Source organism: Hordeum vulgare, chromosome 3H (genome assembly GCF_904849725.1).
Source record: "Hordeum vulgare subsp. vulgare chromosome 3H, MorexV3_pseudomolecules_assembly, whole genome shotgun sequence".
Classification (NCBI taxonomy): Eukaryota; Viridiplantae; Streptophyta; class Magnoliopsida; order Poales; family Poaceae; genus Hordeum; species Hordeum vulgare.
Genome location: NC_058520.1, coordinates 299,836,419 through 299,852,643, shown reverse-complemented (window position 1 = coordinate 299,852,643; position 16,225 = coordinate 299,836,419).

Genomic DNA, 16,225 nt, shown 5'->3' with positions numbered 1-16,225 from the left:
CCTTACCTGTCGCCTAGCCGGCCCAGCCCAGCTCCTCCTGTCGTCTCCCTCCTCGCTAGTAGGAACAGAAGGTGGCCGCCGCGTCGCCGCGCGCCTCCACGCAGCTCCCTGGCTGCCTGGCCACCGTTTCGCGCTGGCAAGCACGGGGATAAGCTCCCCGAGCCCGTGGCTATCCATTCCCAGCGCCAGATCCCCCTCCTCTCGGATCTCTCCTCCCTCCTTCTGCCGCCATTAGAGCCCGAGCAAAGCTCGAGCTGCCCGTGCCCCTAGCCATAGGATCCCCTCTTTGAGTGCCCCGTTAGCTCCGCATCGTCGATCTGGTCCTCCGCATCGTCGATGACCTCGATGACGCCCGAACCTTGGCCGCCGCCAAGCTCGTCGCCGGCGTCATCTCCGGCCAGATCAGCCCCGGCTAAGTGCAGAAATGGAGCTGCAGGAGACGTGTCGTTCTTCTGGTGCTCTCCACGCCGAGTTTGGCCCTCTGTGCGCCATTTCCGAGCCCCCCCGATGTTCTGGTGCTCGCCGGAGGCTCCCCGCCGGCGAGGACGACCTCGCCGCCGGTGGATCTCAGGTGGCCTGAGCCACTGACGAGTGGGGACAGCCTCTGGACAGTTTAAAAATAATAAAAATAAATCAGATAAATTAATAAGACACTGACATGTGGGACCAGTAAGATTAATCAGCTAATTAAGTTTAAACTTAATCTAAAACTGACCATAGACACTGACCAGTGGGTCCCACTGGTCAGGTTTGACTTTCAACGGCCAGTAGGACCTGCTGATGTCATGCTGATGCAGTAAAAGTATTTTCCAGTATAAAAATAATTCCAGAAATGTTTAAAACTTCAAAAATTCATAGAAATTAATCTGTAACTCCAATGAAAATAATTTATATATGAAAAAGTATCAAAAAAATTCAAGGAATCTGAATATGTTATTTACAATCATGTTTGAAAAAGTTACAGAACCCAAACATGTAGATTAATGAATAATTCAATTCTTATAAATACTTTATAAATGGAATTTTGAAAATATTCAAATTTCATTATGAATGACATGATCAAACAATATTCTAATAACAAACCAGTACCTTAACATGACATCTCATGCATGCTAACATCAAGTTGATCTGAGCATCAGGTCGAATCAATTAAATCGGTATCCGAGAATACCTCGTCTGAATTGATATTTGAATGTGATTCAAATCAACTTCAAACCTAATACATGTTGATTATATTAGTTTATCACCTTGCATTCTCATGCCATGCTCATGCATCATCTTGTTTGCATATGATTCTTATTGATTGTTGCCCTTCATCTCGGTAGGCTCCGCACCCCCGGATTCCACCGAATATCCGTCTGACGGATATTGTCCCTCCTCTGAGCAACAAGGCAAGCAACCATTTTGATAATCCCGATAAATCCCATGTTCTTGCTCCTGCACTTATTTATTGCATTAGGATAAAATGCTTCAACTGCTTTTGCCACGTTAGTTGAACCCACTTCCTTTGCATGACCTATCCTTGTCACAGTAAATAGCCGAACCTTGCAACCTAGCATACCTGGTAGTTGCTTGAGCTATGTTGTGCCTTATCCTGCTATGCATGCTATGCTTAGAGTTGTGTATGGTCTGTCATTTGGGAGATGAACAGAATTGTGAGAATGCGTTCGGTAAGCAAAGGTTGTGTGTTGAATCTGATTTGGTAAAGGTACCGGTGAAAGGCTGTGTAGGAGTACATGGCGGGTTGTTTCATTGGAACCATTCTTAGGAACTGAGTTCCCTGTATGTAATCAAAGACTAGATACTACCACATGCTGGGCCCTGAAATATGACCCCGCTCGGCCTATTAATCGCTTAGTACTCGGTCCACGAGTTGCAAGTAGTTTATGGTGTTTAGAGTAATGTCGGAGGCCGTGCATGGTGCTGACCTGAGAGGTGGGCCGTGATGCGGTAGGCATTGGCACGGTGTACCAAGTGGCACCCGGATGGTGGGCTTGGGAACCCTGCGCACATCGTTTGAGGCCGTGGCGGAAACCTCGGCCGGACTTCCGTACGGGTTACTCTCAGATAGGCGATAAACCTGGACTAGGTACTAGTGTGGTTAACGGTCGTGGTTGACTCCCTCGCTGGGCTTCCGCTTGAAGGTTGCCGAGGTGCATGACGCGCACATGGCGCTAAGTGGCGAGAGCGTGTGTGACGAAGTACACCCCTGCAGGGTTATGATCTATTCGAATAGCCGGGTCCGCAGATATGGACTACTTGGAGACATATGTTGTTCATAGATAACATAATGGCTACTCATAAAATTGTCAAGATAAGCGTGAGTGTCGTGGACGGCATTTCCGTATGGAGACGGGATGAATCCACGATGGTGTATTGTTGTGGTGTTAGTGGACTCGTGTGCGAGAAATCAAGTTGCCAAAATAATTTCAAAATGCAAGTTGTCTAGCAACGAGTCAAATGCTGGCTTTCCGCATGAAACCCCACCATACCTTTTTGATACCTTGCATGAGTAGTTAGATATCCTAAAGTCTTGCTGAGTACCTTCGTACTCATGTTTTCTTAATAAATGTTGCAGAGGTTGCTAATGACCCTAATGGAGGGTTCTTCGTAGACATCGATGACGACGAGTAGCTGGTGTCCCAGCTACGATCTGGCCCTACGTTGGATCTGTAGTATAGTCAGGCCATGTGCCTTCTAGTTGCCTGTCTGTACCCAGACAGTTTAAACTCTTCCCCTGGCTTGTAACTGAATGACTGCTATTATGGGTCATGAGATCCTTAATGTGTAATATTATGTGTGTGGCTCTTCCGAGCCTCTTAAATAAAGTTCGTATGATTATGATTATGTTGTGATGCCATCGATGTATCTACACATATCGGTATGCCATGCGTACGTGTGTCGTACTTGATATGTATGGGGTTCGATTACCTAGTCGTGAACTTTAGTAGCACTCCTTACAAGGAAATGCCCCTTTGTGATCCAACGAGCCTTGGTAGTTCCCTACTGCTCCGGACACATTGGTTGACCGACATGTGTCCTTCTTAGGTGATGTGTTTGTCCCCTTTGGGGAAATGTCACGCGATGTAATGGAGTCCTTGTAGCTTGCTACGACTCGTCTACACTCGCTGGTGACCGACACCTGCTTTGTTGGGTCATGTATGCCTGTCCTTGTGCGGTACTGCCACTTTGGTTTGTGACTAGACTTGTCGATCCAGGTTCTTTGACATTGGAATGCTAGCGACACTATTGCATACGTGAGTCAAAAGACGCAAACGGTCCCGGCTAAGGTAAGGCTGCAGCCGTGGAGTTAACCGTGCGTGAGACCGCAAAGAGATGCAATGTGTTATAGACTGGATTCCTGTGACTTAGGATCGGGGTCCCGACACATATGCATGTCCGGATCAACTGACGGAGGTAGCGTTGCGGCAGTCTTGCCATGGCTTGGCGCCGGCATGACTGGCGGTGTTGTCTGAGGGGTGGAGTCCCCCGCCCCCAAACGAATATGGCTCTTCGGCCAAAGCATGGACCAGTTTAAGCAGGAGCTGAGGGTGATCACATCATCTTCGTCGGCGCTAGCAGGTCGATACGGAGGTAACAAGTCGTCGCAGCCCCGCAGAACCCGAACCAGTTGAACCCTATACACGGTGGGTGCCATCAGATTACCGTGGAACAGACGGTTGCCCGATTCAATAATTTTGTCCTTGGTGGCATCGATCAACTCGCCGTCCACAAAGTGCAGGAAAGTGCATGGAACGTTGTCGGCGCCTTGCGAAAACTTGTAGGGCGTCAGGGATGCTCAGTCAAAAAGGCAAGGAGATGAAGTCATCGGCCGAGGATTATAGTTACCGTGATGGCGTCGAGCTCGGCTAATGTCGAGGTACCGCCAACGGCGGGCGTGCAAGTGACGGAGGGGCCGCTTGATGCCGAGGTGTTGGGCGGCGTATTCTTCCCACACACGGGTGCATTTACCTCCAATACCGGCACCGACGCCGAAGGCACCTGCAATGCCGCCTCCGCCGGAGACACCGATGTCGGCGCGTTGTGCGAGTTGCTGCCCGTGAAGCTGGGAATCGGGGGCGGCCCTTGTTGGCCGCTCGCAATCCACCCCCACAGCCCCTCAAGCAAGGAAGGCATAAAGGCGGTGATCGTCACTCCAAGTTGGTCTCGCACTTGCTCTTGGACTATCTCCGGAATGGTCTTTAACCTCGCGCTCCTGGCTTTCCGAGATGGTCTTTCTGTCCTTTCGCACAGCCTTATAGTATTCCAACCATTTCATGGACAAGCCTTCGCCGGCCACACCACCAGCTGACGACGGCTTACTGAGCTTATCCTTGTGTTTCATTACGTTCAACGCCCTATTTAAAGTGATGTCCCAAGGGGCAGACAGGGAGCTCGGAGACCCCGTGCTACTGCTTTCAGTTTCCTACGGAAGGAACGTGAACCATTTAGAAATTTGGCTTCATTAATTAGAATGCAACCATATGGAGCTAATTACGCGGGGGTGTATTCCTTACCAGAACACGTTCAAGCTCCTTCACCTTCGGATCCGTGGTAAGCTCCTTTGTTACCGGGTCCACCTTGTACCGGGCCCTAACATAGTTCCTGGTCTGCTTTTCAGGGTATTTATCGAAGAGGGGCGGTAGGACTTGCTCGGCACGCTCCGCGTCCTCCTTGTCCCATTTAGGTTCCACCACTCTGTAACCGCATATCTTTCCCCCACCGACTTGATTCCGCAGATGCGTTGCTCTCGCACTTGATCTTCAACTCCTGGTAGTCAGGTTCGCTGATCGAAGGATTTGTCTCCTTGATCTTCTCATAACTATAACCTCTTAGAATCCTTCTCTTCACCAAGGCTCTCCAAGTAGCCAGGGCCATTCTCAACTTCGTGAGGGTGGCACTGTTCACTTTATTCCCTGCGAGGCGTGTGTTTGCAACGTCACCGAGGAACTTGTATCGTTCGTGCAGATTCGTAAAGAGGAGGTTGCGCAAATTCGCTCGGCCTTGATGCCTTAGGTTCTCGGTGTTGATGGAGACGGTGCTCCGGAGAATGCACCCAAGTTGTCCCACGTACCCACCGACTAATTATTTGGGCGCCGTTGGATGCCCACTGGAAGACACTTCAGTACATTCCTCCCTGACGGTGTCGAGCACCTTCGGGCGCCGGTCCTTCTGTTGCTTCTTTAGTTGGCTGCCATCTGTGCGTTCGCTGCCATCATCAGTGGTGGCATCCCCGGCGGCACCATCAGTGGTGTCATCCCCGATGCCACTAGGGCTTGTGTAGTCGTGATCGGTGTCTTTCGCGGCGTCCTTATAGCAGTGAGGTTCTTCCTTCAGCTCCTGGGACAGCTCCCAGAATGGCTTGCCCGAACCGCCGGCCTCATCGTTGTTGGCCATGTTCGCTCTAAATAGGAAAAAAGGCTACTAGAGTTATTGCACGGGGTTGAATTATCACCAACTACAATTCCACCGTATCCAATTTTACTTTTCTTTTACTCCATAGGATCGCAAAACGTGACACACGAGAAGTTCCAACGTTTCCATACCAAAAAGTAGTAATAGTGAGTGTTTCATTTTTAGGGCCCTTTTAGTGAAGAAAAAGAAAACAAAAATAATGTGCTAGTATAACAAGATAACACTAATCCAGTAGTTTGGTAGTATTGATAATGTCATGTAATCTAACATTTGAATAGATCATTTTGGACCCATTTCACTCACATAAAAATTAAACATAAGAATTAAAAAGAAATAAGCTCTGTTTTCAAGACAGGATAAGGATTCTGTTTCGGTTGAGAATCGCGCACCTTCTAGGTCAAGAAAATTGGGCATGACCTTTGCTAATTTTCTTGACCTAGGAGTGCCCAATTCTCAACTGAAACGGGAATTAATATACGTTTCAGGAGAAAGGGGTAACAAATATGAGTCTTTACAACCTTACTGCACAAGCAGGATGCCAAAAAATAGTAAGATGGAAGATTTAAATACTTCAGAAATAAATTTAACATAACCACTACAATCAAAAGGCAATGAGCATAGAAGTTCTCAGATAAACAAAAAATTGAGACTTTGGAAGCATAAACAGTTAGCTCTATGTGCACTAGACTTTGAGAAAGACAGTCTCAAGATGACAAAGCTGAGAGGCACCGGGAGCACAAATATAAGGTCAGAACTAATGAACATTTTGATTCGGTAAAACAAACTAATCACTCTGCTTCCATGACTGGGCCACTTTGAGAAATATCAACTCCGAGAAGCCAAAGGTGAGAGAGGCGCACACACAAAATCATATGACAAGTGGTAATGATGTTCCTAGCAAAATTCAGAGTGAAATTGCAAATGGTAAAGACTTGTTCAACTAACTGTGAAGGACTAGATCGGACATCAGACAACCAAGCTAGTCCTAGCCTCCCTCTAATTAAGCATATGTGAGTACTCAAAATATACTCCTTAATTGTGATGCACCATTATTCTTCACTACTGTATGATTTTATTCAGGAGCAACTCAAAGATATTTGTATTTCAGTTAGATGTTATTAACCAAGTTGTCTTATTTGTCCAATGAAAATGAAATCTTGGGGACCTAATGGTTCAATAGTCAATCCCAGTTAAACACCGTAACCAGGACTCTTGTACTAAAAAGGTCACATGTTTTTTCTTAGGCACCAACATGCTGAAGGACATTTCCTATGGTACTAACAGAATCTAAATACACTCTCAAGGACAGCTTCACTTCTACAAGAGGGGATCCATCTCAAATACTCACACTAAGAAGTGGTCAGAAGAATGCAAATACTTGCCAAAGATTACTAAGGACAATGGTGGGTAGTATATACCTAGGATAACTATCCTTTTAGGCAATATGTTTATAACAACTAACGCCGGGCAAAGCTCAACAATTCTTTATCCATATAATATAGTCTATTGTAAAGTTGTTAAGAAACACCAAATTCATGTTAACTAATGATGCGTTAGCAACTTGCATCATTGAGCAAGTTGGAACTGAAGCATGGGATTTCACAGTCCCAGTCCCACCTTTGTACTAATATTAGAAGTCTAACCAAAAAGTATTTGGCATGTATGTATGTGAGGATTCAGTGCTCACAGCACTAGTATCCAAAAGAACCCAACTAGACAGTGACAATGACACTAATCCTCGCCTTACAATAATGATGGTGAGATCCCTCTTTCGGCATTCATCGGTGAGTGCTATTTACTAGGGTACAAAGTTAACATCCCCTAACACCGTTGAATTGAGTTAAAAGGTGTACAGAGCAACAATATCATGTATTTTTACCATCTCAATTTCCACTAATGAACATCTTCTATTCATTAGGACATAGGACATTGATCTAGTTTCTTACCGGGTTACAGATGGAGGAGCACGGATCGGTGTCGATTAGCAGATGCAGGTCAAAGAGATCGAGCAGTCGGTCGCGAGCGCGGGAGTCAGCAGCGGCAGGTCGGCACAACGACCAGGCGCAACAGGGCTCCGGAGGTAGCCGAGGGGTGACGGCGGGCGGCACAGCGGATAGCCGGGGAGCATACGCGGGTCGGCATGGAGTCGGGGATTAGCGGGAGACTGGTGGTGGAGTAGAGGCTTGGAGGTCAGCGGCGGTGGCTGACGAGGGGGCCGTCGCGGTGGCCGGGGCCTGGGGCAGTGACGAGGGGGGCGCGGCGGTGGATGACGAGGAGGGCGGCGGCGGTGGCTGACGAGGGGAGATGGGAGGGAGGGAGGGGTGCGGCTGGAGTGGAGATGCGGGGGAGAGGCGAGTGAGGGGAGGGAAGAAGGGGATAGTACGGGGGAGGGTTAGCAATGGCGCACCGTTTAGGGGTGCGCCATAAGTGGCATATCAGTGGCGCACCTTTTAGTGGTGCACCATAAATGGGGAGGGATAGCAATGGCGCACCTTCTAGTGGTGCGCCATAAATAAGGTGATAGCAATGGAGCACCTTCTAGTGGTGCGCCATAAGTAAGGTGATAGCAATAGCGCACCTTTACCTCGTGCGCCATTACTAACTTTTTTTTTTATTTTTAGTTGCATGCATGTAATAGTTTCGCCGCCTATCTGGTATACTTTGTATTTACTTCATCTATTTTCTTAATTAGCTATCTTTGTTTTATGAGTAGCCCGAGGAAAGCATGTTTTACACCTAACCCATCCATTAAGCTCACGGAGAGAGACACTTACAAAATTTTTTGTTATGAGCTGATATCACATTGTGCAAAGATTTAGAATTACATGACATGGTTGAAATCAACTGACGTGAAATAACAGTCATCAAAGATTGAGCTTGCCACTGACACACACACGCGGCCGACACGTCGTGATTCGATCTTAATTAGCTACCTTTTCACAATGATCTTCTGGCCCTTCTTTCTCTCGGTTGAATAATTTAGCCCCGGAACCCCTTGAATTCTTCTCTTGAACGGACGTCCTTTAGGTAGGGTGGTCCGGCTTCTTCTTGTGTTGTGTGCTACTTCATTGTCGTCGTCATCTTCCCTCTTCGGGTCACCGTACTTGTCGAAGTCTTGCTCATTGGTGACTCCATCCATTCCGATGATGTTCCTTTTGCCTCTCCTCACGACAACATGACTGGGCTTTCACGGGTCGGTAATGAAGAAGCATTGGTCCACTTGGCAAGCCAGTACCCATGGCTCATTTTTCGCGATGACGTTTGTGCCCGCGGTCCTCGATTTGGCTTCGTGTATAACCATGATGGTGAAATACCGGTCTTCTTTTAGGACGTTCTTGGCCCATCTGACACGGAACATCGGAACGTTCTCACCAGCGTAGCTCAGCTCCCACATCACCTCGATCCTTCCGTAGTATATGTCCTTGTCGTTACCAGTGTAGGATTCCATCGTTATCTCGGAGTTCTGAAAATCACTCTTCATGTCCTTTTCCTCGGTGTAGAATGTGTACCCGTTGATATTGTACGCCTCATAAGTCATCAGGTTGTTCTAGGTGCCCTCTGACAAGGCGAATATGAGTTTTTCTTCCGTGGAAGAATTCTCGTGTAAAGGGTACGACAGAAGCTTGTCCTTGAACCAACGCGTGAAATATGAGTTGTGCTCTTTGATTATATCTACGTCCGTCCTCTGTTGGCCTCGGTCATTTACGTCTTCTCAATAAAGGTTTTATACTCTACCACCCAAGGATCGACCATGTCTATGTGTTTTAGTGCGAATAGGTTTGCTCTTTCAAAGTCGGCGAGTGATACGTCTCAAACGTATCTATAATTTTTGATGGTTTCATGCTGTTATCTTGTCTTCTTTGGTTGTTTTATGTACCTTTTATATGTTTTTTGGAACTAACTTATTAATTTAGTGCCAAGTGCCAGTTCCTGTTTTTTCCATGTTTTTGACTCTTTTCAGATCTGATTTTGGAACGGAGTCCAAATGGAAGAAAAACCCTGAAATGATTTTTTCCCGAACAGAAGAACATCAGGGGGCCTTTGGGCCAGGCCAGGTGGGCTCCAGGGAACCCACAAGTCCCCACTTCGCCACCAGGGGGAGGCGGCAGTGGGCAGGCTTGTGGCCTCCCTAGCCGCCCCCTGACCTAGGTCTTTGCCCGATAAATTCCAAAATATTCCGGAAAAAATCACGCGAGCCTCGAAAATACTTTTTCGCCGCTGCAAGCTTCCGTTTCCGCGAGATCTCATCTGGAGACCCTTCCCGGCGCCCTGCCGGAGGGGACTTTGGAGTTGGAGGGCTTCTTCATCATCATCATCGCCCCTCCAATGAATCGTCAGTAGTTCACTTCAAACCTACGGGTCCGTAGTTAGTAGCTAGATGGCTTCTTCTCTCTCTTGGATCTTCAATAGAATGTTCTCCATGATCTTCATGGAGATCTATCCGACGTAATCTTCTTTGGCGTGTGCTTGTCGAGATCCGATGAATTGTGGATTTGTGATCAGATTATCTACGATATATATTTGAGTCTTTGCTGATTTCTTATATGCATGATTTGATATCCTTGTAAGTTTCTCCAAGTCTTGAGTTTTTATTGGCCAACTAGATCTATGATTCTTGCAATGGGAGAAGTGCTTGGTTTTGGGTTCTGCCATGTGGTGACCTTTCCCAGTGACAGTAGGGGCAGCAAGGCACACATCAAGTAGTTGCCATCAAGGGTAAAATATGGGGTTTTGTCATTGGTTTGAGATTATCCCTCTACATCATGTCATCTTGCTTAAGGCGTTACTCTGTTCTTATGGACTTAATACACTAGATGCATGCTGGATATCGGTCGACGTGTGGAGTAATAGTAGTAGATGCAGAAAGTATCAGTCTACTTGTTTTGGACGTGATGCCTATAGATATAATCATTGCATAGATATCGTCACAACTTTGCGCGGTTCAATCAATAGCTCGACAGTAATTTGTTCACCCACCGTCTACTTGCTTTCATGAGAGAAGCCACTAGTAAACACTATGGCCCCCGGGGCTATTCACATCCATCGTTTACACCTCCACTTACACTTTGCTTTGTTACTTTGTTGCTTTCAATTCTCACTTGGCAAACAATCTATAAGGGATTGACAACCCCTTCATATCGTTGGGAGCAAGCTTTTGTGTTTGTGCAGGATCTTGAGATACTCCTCCACCGGATTGATACCTTGGTTCTCAAACTGAGGGAAATACTTACCATCACTGTGCTACATCACCCTTTTCGCTTCAAGGGAACGCCAACGCAAGGCTCTAAGGCCACGGGGGAAATCCTTTGCATACTTGCCTAGAAAGTCCCTTAAGGCGTAGCCGCAGCTGAAGGATTCCTGGTGCCGTCGACACACCTGTTTCTGGCGCCATTGAAAGGACTTTTGTGCATTGGCATGGCTGACATCAGAAACATTTCTGGCGCCGTTGCCGGGGAGGAGAAATCAAGATCTATCCAAGTAGGTCTCACAAACTCTTCTCTTGCATTTACTTTTGTTGCTAGTTGCCTCTCGTTTTCCCCTCCCCCACTTCACATTTGCCGTTTTCATTTGCCTTTCTCCATCGCCGTTTTCTTTTGCCCTTGCCGTTTACCTTTGCCGGTTCTCTTGCTTGCTTGTGTGCTTGCTTGTTTGTTCAAGTCATCATGGCTGAAAACACCAAACTTTGCGACTTCTCGAGCACTAATAATAATGATTTTATTAGTAATCCGATTTCTCCCACCACTAGTGCGGAATCGTATGAAATCAACGCAGCTTTGCTAAATCTTGTTATGAAAGAGCAATTCTATGGCCTTCCTAGTGAAGACGCCGCATCCCATCTCAATACCTTCATTGAGTTTTGTGATATGCAAAAGAAAAAAGATGTGGATAATGACGTGATTAAGTTGGAACTTTTTACTTTCTCGTTGCGAGGTCACGCAAAAACTTGGTTTTCTTCTTTGCCTAAAAATAGTATCGATTCTTGGGATAAGTGCAAAGATGCTTACATATCCAAGTATTTTCCGCCGGCTAAGATCATCTCCTTACGTAATGATATCATGAATTTCAAGCACCTTGATCATGAACACGTTGCACAATCTTGGGGAGGATAAAGCTTATGATTAGAAATTGTCCCGCTCATGGCTTGAGTTTGTGGATGATTATAAAAATCTTTTACGCTGGCTTGAATTTCGATTCTCGCAATATCTTGGACTCCGCCTCAGGTGGAACGTTCATGGAAATCACGTTAGGAGACGCTACAAAACTCCTAAACAATATCATGACCAACTACTCTCAGTGGCACACTGAAAGGTCGCCTGCTAGCAAAAAGTTGCACGCTATAGAAGAGATTAACTCACTTAGTGCTAAGATGGACGAGTTGATGAATTTGGTTGCTAGTAGAAATGCTACCATAGATCCTAATGACATGCCACTATCCTCTTTTATTGAGAGTAGCAACGCTAGTTTGGACCTAAATTTTGTTGGTAGGAACAATTTTGGCAACAACAATGCTTTTAGAGGAAACTATGTTCCTAGCCTTTTCCTAGTAACTCCTCTAACAATTATGGCAATTCCTACGGCAAAACTTTTCGAAATCACAACAAATTACCCTCTGATCTAGATAGTAATATCAAAGAGTTCATCAACTCTCAAAAGATTTTCAATGCATCCATAGAGGAAAAATTACTCAAAATAGATGATTTGGCTAAGAGCGTTGATAAGATGTCTTGTGATATTGATGCTTTGAAAGTTAGATGCCCTCCTCACAAGGTCAACATGGATGAAACTTTGAAAGCTATGCGTATCTCCATGAATGAGAGAAAAGAAAGAACCGCCCAAATTCGCGCTAGACATGAATGGTTTAAAAGGGTGCGTTCTAGTGATGCAAATCACGAAGATCTTAAAGTGCTTGGTGTGTCTCCTCTTGAATCTTTGTTTTCGCGTGTCAAACCTACTTATGGAGGGGTTGGATATGAATCCACTTTGGTTGAAAAACGCCCCAATGATTCAGAGTCCACCTATCTTGATGATAAAGGTGTGGAGAGTGGAGTAGAATAAGTCAAAAATTTGGATAGTAATGAAACTCCCACTTTGGATTTCAAGGAATTCAATTATGATAATTGCTCCTTGTTCGAATGCATTTCTTTGATGCAATCCATTGCAAACTCTCCACATGCTTATAGCCAAAGCAAAGCCTTTACCGCGCATGTCGTAGATGCTATGATGAAATCTCTTGAAGTGAAGCTCGAACTAGAAGTCTCTATACCTAGAAAACTTCATAATGAGTGGGAACCTATATGAAAATCAAGATAAAAAACTATGAGTGCAATGCTTTGTGTGATTTGGGTGCTAGTGTTTCCGCAATTCCAAAGTCTTTATGTGATATTCTTGGTTTTCATGAGATTGAAGAGTGTTCTCTTAATTTGCATCTTCTGGATTCTACTGTCAAGAAACCCATGGGGAGGATCGATGATGTTCTTATTGTTGCAAATAAGAACTATGTACCTGTGGATTTCATTGTACTTGACATAGATTGCAATCGTTCATGTCCCATTATTCTTGGTAGACCTTTCCTAAGGACTATTGGTGCTATCATCGATATGAAGGAAGGAAATATTAGATTTCAATTTCCTTTAAAGAAGGGCATGGAGCACTTTCATAGAAAGAAAATAAGATTTCCTTATGAATCTATGATGAGGGCTACCTATGGTTTGAGCACCAAAGATGACTATACCTGATTTCATCACCTTTCGCCTAGCTAAGGGCGTTAAACAAAAGCCCTTGTTGGGAGGCAACCCAACGAATCTATCATTTTTCTTTCTCTTTTTTGTTTTCCACACTTTCATAATTCTGTTATGATTGTGTTTTTTGTGTTTCCTTTTGCGTTTGTGCCAAGCAAAACCGTTATGATTAGTCTTGGGGATGATTGTTTGGTCATGCTGGAAAAGGCAGAAACTTTCTGCTCACGAAAAGAATTTTCATTTTTTTCTGTAAAAGCTTTTGAGTTGATTCGTTTTGCTTCTGATTTCTACACAAAGTCATTAGACTGTCATAATTTTTCAGAATTTTTGAACTACCAGAGGTATACGAAATATAGAGATTTCTACAGACTGGTCTGCTGTTAACAGATTCTGCTTTTGTTGTGTTGGTTGCTTATTTTGATGAAACTATGGATAGTATCGGGGGGTATTAGCCATGGAAGACTGAAAGTACAGTAACCCAACATCAACACAAGTAGAATTTAAGTTTGCTACAGTACCTAACGAAGTGGTGGTTTGCTTTCTTTTACTAATGTTATCACGAGTTTCTGTTTAAGTTTCGTGTTGTGAAGTTTTCAAATTTTGGTTGAAGTTCTTATGGACAAATAGATAAAGAGTGGCAAGAGATCAAGCTTGGGGATGCCCAAGGCAACCCAAGAGATTCTAGGATGCCGTAAAAGCCTAAGCTTGGGGATGCCCCGGGAAGGCATCCCCTCTCTCGTCTTCAATCCATCGGTAACGTTACTTGGGGCTATATTTTTATTCACCACATGTTATGTGTTCTTGATTGGAGCGTCTTGTATCGTACGAGTCTTTTATTTTTGTTGTGTGACAATCATCCTTGCTGCACACCTAGAGAGAGAGACATGCACACACCGTGATTTTGTCGAGCTTCACTTATATCTTTTGTTAGACAATTCAGCTCACATGTGCTTCACTTATATCTTTTGAGCCAGATACTTTTGCTCTATGAGCTTCACTTATATCTTTTAGAGCACAGCGGTGCGTGGCTTGGTAGTTGACCTATGCTTTAAAAGTAGTCTCAAAAGGGGTAGTTATCCAAACGGATATGAAAACTTCCACCTTCATGTGCATTGAATAGTTAGAGAAGTTTGATTCATCTCAATTAGTTTTGAGTTGTGGTTATGGTAATATTGAAGTCATGCTAGCAAGGTGTTGTGGATCTAGAAATACTTGTGTTGAAGTTAGTGATTCCCGTAGCATGCACGTATGGTGAACCGCTATGTCATGAAATCTGAGCATGATTAGTATATTGGTTGTCATCCTTTGCGTGGCGGTTGGGATCGCCCGATGGTTTATACCTACCAACCCTTCCCCTAGGAGTATGTGTTGAATGCTTTGTTTCAACTACTAATAAAATTTTTGCAACAAGTATATGAGTTCTTCATGACTAATGTTGAGTCCATGGTTTAGATGCACTTTCAGCTTCCACCATCACTATCTTCTTAGTGCCGTGCAACTTTCGCCGGTGCACAAAACCCACCATTAGCCTCCCTCAAAACAGCCACCATACCTACCTACTATGGCTTTTTCAAAGTCATTCCGAGATATATTGCCATGCAACTACCACCATGACATGTGCCACTATGTTTACATTGCCATTGCATGATCGTAAGATAGCTAGCATGATGTTTCCATTGATGTCTATGTCATGCTAGATCATTGCCACGGTACACTAGCGAAGGCGTTCCATATAGAGTCATAGTTTCTCTAAGTTTTGAGTTGAAAGTGTGATGATCATCATTAATGGAGCATTGTCCCATGTGAGGAAATAAAAGAGGCCAAAGAAGCCCACCAAAAAAAGAGGCCAAAGAGCCCACAAAAAACTTTAAAAAAAAGAGAGAGAAAAAGAGAGAAGGGACAATGCTACCACTCTTTCCACACTTGTGCATATTAAGCACCAAGATCTTCATGATTGAGAGTCTCTCGTTTTGTCACCACCATATAGCTAGTGGGAAATTTTCATTATCTAACTTGGCTTGTATATTCCAATGATAGGCTTCCTCAAAATTGCCTTAGGTCTTTGTGAGCAAGCAAGTTGGATGCACACCCACTATATTTCTTTAAGAGCTTTCACATACTCGTAAGCTCTAGTGCATCATTTGTATGGCAATCCCTACTCATTCACATTGATATCTATTGATGAGCATCTCCACAGCTCATTGATATGCCTAGTTAATGTGACTATCTTCTCCTTTTTTTGTCTCGCAACCTCCCCTACATTCCACACCATCTATAGTGCTATAACCATGGCTCACGCTCATGCATTGCGCGAGAGTTGAAAAGGTTTGAGAAAGTAAAGGTGTGAAACAATTACTTGGCCAATACCGGGGTTGTGCATGATGTAAATTCGTTGTGCAATGATGATAGAGCATAGCCAGACTATATGCTTTTGTAGGGATAACTTTCATTTGGCCTTGTTATTTTGAAAGTTCATGATTACCTTGCTAATTTGCTTGTATTATTATAGTTTCCATGTCAATAGAAAACTATTGTTTTGAATCTAATGGATCTGAACATTCACGTCACATAAGAGGAATTACAAAGGACACCTATGCTAGGTAGCATGAAAGCATCAAAAATTCATTCTTTATCACTTCCCTACTCAAGGACGAGCAGGAGTTATGCTTGGGGATGCTTGATATGTCTCGAACGTATCTATAATTTTTGATTGTTTCACGTTGTTATCTTGTCTTCTTTGATTGTTTTATGTACCTTTTATATCTTTTTTGGACTAACTTATTAATTCAGTGCCAAGTGCCAGTTCCTGTTTTTTCCGTGTTTTTGACTCTTTTCAGAACTGATTTCGGAACGGAGTCCAAATGGAAGAAAAACCCTGAAATGATTTTTTCCTGAACACAAGAAGATCAGGGGGCCTTTGGGCTAGGCCAGGTGAGCTCCAGGGAGCCCACAAGCCCCCACTCCGCCACCAGGGGGAGGCGGCTGTGGGCAAGCTTGTGGCCTCCCTGGCCGCCCCTTGACCTAGGTCTTTGGCCTATAAATTCCCAAATATTCAGCAAAAAATTAGGGGA